The following is a 6,992-nucleotide window of genomic DNA, read 5'->3' as shown; positions in this document are numbered from 1 at the left end:
TTGCAGGGTTATTGGGAGATCAGGGGTCACCCTAAAGAGGAGGCAGTTTTTCATTCTTCTGTGAAAAAAATGAATTTTATTGTCCTGTTCACAGTACTTTACCAACAATGTTTAGGGGACCTCCTGCCCAGGTCCTGCAAAGGAGCTATATGCCATGATGTACAAAATTTCATAGGCTGGTGTCTTTTGTCGTAAGACTCTGAGGGTTATGTGGAACCACACTTGGGACAAAAACACTATTAGTGAGTGGAAGAGACTGCAGTAATTTAGGTGGAAGGTGCCTCTTTTGAACGTTCATCCACAAATGTTCTGGGGATGTGACTTGTGTGAGCTGTCTCAGGACAATATTTCCTATTGCTGAGTTCCTTGGCAGACAAAATAATCTAATGGTTTTGGGGTTTTCCATACCTTCTTTGTGGTGTTCACGTCAAAGTCATTGTACTACAGGTAGGAAGACAAAGGTAGAGAAAAGGTTGACACATTCCCAGGATGTGTCTTTTGTGACACCGTCAACATTCTTGTTGATTCAGGTGGCTGTTCTGTTCACTTCTTCACTACTTGCCAATATTTGTGGCCACTTGGGCAAGGCTGCATTTCCCAGGATGAGGAGAGAGATGATAGAGTTTATATACAGTGACCAACCTAATTTTTTAAGAAAAGAAGGTTATCTAGGCAACCACTATTTTAAAAAATATTTTTTTATTTTTTTGAGAGAGAGGAAGGGAGAAGGAAAAGAGATAGGACCATCAGATGTGAGAGAGAAGCATTGATTTGCCGCCTCCTGCAGCCCCCCCCCCCACACACACACACTGCTGGGGATCGAGCCTGAAACTCGGACATGTGCCCTGACCAGGAATTGAACTGGGACCTCACAATCCATGAGATGTTCAATCCACTGAGCCCACCAGCCTGGCAGCAACCACTTTTTAAAACTTTATTATGGTACACGTGTAATCAACATGCAACACAGTGCACCTATTAAATGTGTACTATTTGGTCAGTTCTGACATAATGGATAAAGCTGTGAAACCTTCACACATGAAATGAAATTATATGTCACCCATAACAGGGTGGGACAAATGTAGGTTTACAGTTGTGAGTACATGAATCATATTTTATTCTTGCATTATCATTTATTTATTATTGTATTTTCCATTTGAATAACGGTAAACCTACCTTTACTTCACCCTGGTTTTACCTCTTCCCCATTAATAATCTCTCTTCCAGCCTTCTTCAACCCTAATGGCAATAATTTGTCTTCCTTTATAATAGATAAGCTTTTATTTTGTGTGATGTAATTTTATACACACCATAAGGTGTATACTTTCTTTAAAATACTCGTATCCAGGATGTGGGGGTGGGCAGAGATGAGCAAAGTGTGGGAGAAAGGGGGACACCTTCAATTAAAACTTTTTAATTAAAAAAGATGCTGGTCACCCTGGCCAGTTTGGCTCAGCGGCTAGAACATCGGCCCAAGGACTAATAAGTCGCAGGTTTGATTCCAGTCAAGGGTAGTACCTCAGTTGTGGTTCTTCCCCGGCCTTAGTCAGGGTCCTGAGGGAGGCAGCCAGTCGATGTTTCTTTCACATTGATGTTTCTCTCTGTCTCTCTCTCCCTCCCTTCCTCCCTCCCTCGTACTCTATCTGAAGATAAATGAAAATATATCCTCATGTGAGGATTAAAAAGGAAAAGAAGAAAAATGCTGGTTTCCTTCAGGCCCCACTGTTTTGAGATTCAGCAGTGAGATACTGATGCCAGGGACCATCGCCTCTGGCACATCCATCTTCATACTTCCAGCTCTGTTAACTAATTCAACCTTTTGGGGTTTTTTTTGCTTTATTTTGAAGGATAGCCTTTTTTTTTTTTAATAAGGAAAAGGTGGTCTTAATGAGTTGGTGATAGGGACTGAGTATAGTACGTGTGTCCCTTGTAATATTTTGCCATGTCTGCAAATAGAGTCTGGAGATAAAATCCCTGGACACATGGGTAGTACACTCATTTCTCCAAAGGGATAACTGACATATCCTTGAGGGAGTGGACTGTATGGCCATAAGGGTACTGACAGAGTACATTTGGCCAAAGGACCTCAAAGGTTTTTGAAAATTTTGCTGATTTTAATTTAAGAATGCCATTAGTCCTTTCAACTTTTCCAGAAGATTGGGGGTGATAAAAGAAGTGGTGTAGTTTTTGAGTCCCAATTAAGAGCTTATAGTTATTTTATAATGGTCCCCATAATAGACCACTTGATGTAAAACATTGGAATCACCCCAGGTTCGAAACAGAATCACTTTTTCAGCGACTGAGGGCTATATCTTTTCAATAAAGAAACACTTTTACTCAGACTGGAAACCTCCAGATTCAATGTAAAATAGGAGCTGGAGAAAATCCATCTGAAGATGTTCAAATGGTGCTTGATATATGGCTGCAGCTTTTCCAGAAAGGCATTGTGCTTCGGTAACCCAGGCCGTGTAGTCTTATTTACTCACCCTAGTTTGGGGGATCACAGATATGGGATGAAACAAGTTAGAACTTTACCAACCTGCCCACTTGAAAAGGCTTCTCAGGTATAAGTATCTCAATGATCTCCCAGTGGCCCTGCCCAATCCCCTGTGGGCCCCCAAAATATGGCCCCAAAACTAGCCCCTTCCTAGGCTCTTGAGTTGTTTACATCGTCCAACAGCCCCTGAGGCAGGTCTGCTCACTATTACCACTTTACACTGTTGGAAACTGAACCTGGGCTAGAATTGGAGCGGGAGTCTTTAGTGATCCCTGGGAGGATGGGTATCCAGGAATTAATTTCAAGCCCATAGCAGTGTGTTCTGGAAAGCCTGGCCCACTGCATACACCTTCATTCCCATCCTGGCTCCCCCCAAGATCGCCCTTCATAGGTGCCTTTTTAACCAGTAAATTCTCTCATTTCTGTATGACTGTGGTTTCAATATTAGTCTGGTTGAGCCACCATAACAAAGTACTTCACACTAGAAGCTTAAAACAACATAAATTTGTTTCTCCAATATTTGGAGAATCAAAGTCTGGTCAAGATGTCAGCTGGATTGGTTTCTAATGAGGCCTTTCTCCATGGCTGGCAAATGACTGTCTTCTGTGTCCTCACATGGGCATTTCTCTGTATGTGTCTGTGTTTTAATCTTTTGTAAGGACACCAGTCCCACCTGACAGATGCAAGCTTACATTTTGAAACAAAGGTTCATGCATGAAACCATGTAGTCAATGATCCTTCAAAGTGTTTTAAAAACAAATATAGCTTCCTTCCTCCTCCCTTCCCTCCTCCCTTCCCTCCTCCCTTCCCTCCTTCCCTCCCTTCCTTCCTTCCTTCCTTCCTTCCTTTTCCTTCCTTCCTTTTCCTTCCTTCCCCCCTTGCCCCCTTCCTTCCCCCATTCCTTCTTTCCTTCCTTCCTCCCTCCCTCCCTCCCTCCCTCCCTCCCTCCCTCCCTCCCTCCCTTCCTCCTCCCTTCGGTCCTTCTATCTTTCCTTCCCTCCCACGCAAAAAAAAACACAAAACAAATATAAAACCTTGCTTCTAATCATTTCATTACATGTTATTATTTTCTATGTTCTTGAGGTAATTTGTGGCTATTGAATTAGTCGTGGAAATGATATATTGGCGCACTACAGGCAAGTCTTTCCAACTCCTGTGTTCAGTGACATCATGTTGGCAGTTTTTTTGTTTTGTTTTTCTAATCTTCACTGAGGATTTTTTTTTTCCATTTATCTTCAGATAGAGTGGGAAGGAAGGAGGGAGGGAGGGAGGGAGAGACAGACAGACAGACAGACAGACATCGACTGGTTGCTTCTAGTACAACCTGACCAGGGCCGGGCACCAAACCTCAACTGAGGTATGTACCCTTGACTGGAATTGAACCTGCGACTCTCTGGTCCACAGGCCAACATTCTAACTGCTGAGTCAAACCGGCTAGGGCCATGTTGGCAGTTTTAAATTGACCACATTGTGAGCATAAACACCAGGGAAATACGCTGAGACTACAGATCAAGGCTTAATTTATTGTATGGTTAAATATTTAGACAAAGATAGAGGGCCCGTCACCCTTTCCTACCTGGCTCTCTAATAGCTTTACCACTATAACCTGAAGAGTGCCCCTTCCAAGTGTGACCACAGCTACTCACATGGGTTTGTATCGTAGCCTTTTCCACATTTAAATTTTTAAAATATTTTTATTGACTTTTTAGAGAGAGATACGTCAGTTGGTTGCTTCCTGCACACCCTCAACTAAGGCCAAAACCCATGCATGTGCCCTGATCAGGAATTAAACCAGGACCTCTCACTTCTTGGGATGACACTCAGTCCACGGAGCCACCGTGGTCAGACTCCATGTTGACTTTTTTTTATTTTCAGATAGAGTGGGAAGGAGGGAGAGAGAGAGAAAGAGAGAAACATCTATGTGAGAGCCAATTGGTTGGCTCCTGCACAACCTGACCAGGGCTGGGGATTGAACCACTCACACACAAGCGAGGGACATGCCCTTGACCGGAATCAAACCTGCGGCTCATTGGTCTGCAGGCCCAGCTCTAACCCATTGGTTCTCAACCTTCCTAACGCCACGACCCTTTAATATATTTCCTCATGTTGTGGTGACCCCCAAACACAAAATTACTTTTGTTGCTACTTCATAACTAATTTTGCTACTGTTATGAATCACCATTGGAAATAGGTGTTTTCCGATGGTCTTAGGTGAAAGGGTCATTCGACTTCCAAAAGGGTCATGACACAGAGATTGAGAACTGCTGCTCTAACCACTGAACACCTGGCCAGGGCACATTTAAATATTTTTTAAGATTTTTTTATTGACTTTTGGAGGGAGAGAGAAAGGGATAGAAACATCATGTGAGAGCCATACATCACTGGCTGCCTCCAGCAAGCCCCTTGTAGGGTTTGAGCCTGTAACTCAGGACTGTGCCCATACCAGGAACTGAACCTGTAGCCTTTTGGTGCATGGGATGACACCCAGCCAACTTACACACACCAACCAGGGCACCTTTTTCACACTTTAGATGGCTCCATCCTGAACCCTTCCCAGATTTCCAGAACTGTGTCCAAATGCCCACTTCATGCTTCCACTCAGTGGTCTCTGAAACACCTCAGACTCCTAGCCTGGCTAAAGCACAGCTCCTGGTGAATATTACTTCCCTGTCTTGGGTAACGCAGCTTCCATTACTGCAGCTGCTAAGAAAGAAATTACTGGGGTCATCCCTGTATCATTTTCACCCCTTCTCCCTCTACATTAGAATATTCAGTGTCTACTCTTCAAACATGGATCCATAGTGCAACCACTTTCCTGTACAAGGTAAAGAAGCCACACACTACAGGCTGAAACTAGATAGACCACCTCAGGGCCAGGTCCCCTTTCAGGTAAACAGGCAACTCTGGGTGGGCTTCTGGATGGCATCAGGATGGGTGCCGGTCACCAGAGAAATCGAGCCATGATTACAAGTTCAGAACTTTCAGTCTCACTTCCATCTTCCGAGAAGTGGAGAAGGTGTAGTGGTTGACTTAATAATCAATTATGCCTCCATAATTTGGGAGTTCAGATATCTTGGTGATTACATCCATGTGCCCGGAAGGTGTTGCTCCCCAACTCCACCAGGAGTAAGCTCCTGTGCTCCGGACCCTGCCAAATCAGAAGCTGTGGTTTACCGGGGGACCTACTGATTGTGACTAGAGCTTGAAGTGGGGAGCAGTGTTGTGGAACTGAGCCCTCAACCTAAGGGGTTCTCACTTATTGCAGTTAGTGTCAGAATAAATTGAACTGTAGGACACCCAGCAACTGTTGTCCCAGAGCATTGCTTGGTGTGAAACAGAAACCTCCGCACCATGTGTGATGAGTCCTGTGAAAGTAAAGGGGAGACACAAGAGTGTGTTTTCCCCATACATGGGGGCAAACTTTTTTTTTTCTATTTTTTGTTCAGATAGAGTGGGAGGGAGAGAGAGAGAGAGAGAGAGAGAGAGAGAGAGACATCGACGTGAAAGGGACACATCAAGTGGCCGCCACCTGCACCACCAACCAGGGCCGGGGACAAACTGCAACCAAGGTACGTGCCCTTAGCGGGAACTGAACTGGGGTCTCTCTGGACCGCAGGCTGACGCTCTAACCACTGAGCCAAACTGGCTAGGGCTTTTTTTTTTTTTCCCATGGGGGCAAACTTTCAAAGTGCACACCATGTGTGATGAGTGTAAGAACGAGGTGGAACGAGGCGCAGGGTCTCCAGAAGTGCAGGTTTATTGGGAATTAGCCTGCAGAACTACCTCTAAAGAGCGTAGCAACCGGCTTGTACAGACTAGGGATTTTTAAACTCAGGGCTGGGGGGGTGGTCATCTTTGATTGGTCGGGCCTGGAGTCTCCGGAGTTCTTGATTAGTCGGGCTGAGGTCTCCTGAAACTTGTTTTTCTTGTCGAAGGACCATTTGCAGTTTTGGGTGGGTTAAGGTGGTTCTATTATTCCATTCGCTTGACTGGAGTGATGGGTTTTGGTTTTCTGGAATGAGGCTTAGGGAAAGGTTAAAGATAAGAGTGATGGGATTCGGTTTCTTGGAATGAGAGGCTTAGGGCAGTAGTATGGAAGTTAAAGAGCTAACAATGAGTCCTGTGAAAGTAAAGGGGAAACACAAGAGTGTATTTTTCCCATACATGGGGGCAAACTTTCAAAGTGGTTTTAACACACAACAGGGTAAACAACAACAGAGTTGCCTTTGAAGCAACATTTACTCTCATATGAAAATTGAGACAGATATTTATTTATTTTTATTAATTGATTTATTTTTGTTACAGATGTTTCTCCTTTTTCCCCCATTGACACCCTCCTCTGGATCTGCCTGCCCCCTACCCCCCCCCCCAGTACTGTTGTCTGTGTTTATTGGTTATGCATACATGCAAGTTATTTAGTTTATCTCTTCCCCCCCACCTCCTCTGAGACAGATATTTAAATAACCATGCAATTTACAGCTAGCTAGTAAATCTC

This window comes from Molossus molossus, unplaced genomic scaffold (assembly GCF_014108415.1).
Source record: "Molossus molossus isolate mMolMol1 unplaced genomic scaffold, mMolMol1.p scaffold_m16_p_21, whole genome shotgun sequence".
Classification (NCBI taxonomy): domain Eukaryota; kingdom Metazoa; phylum Chordata; class Mammalia; order Chiroptera; family Molossidae; genus Molossus; species Molossus molossus.
This window is presented reverse-complemented; position numbering follows the sequence as displayed.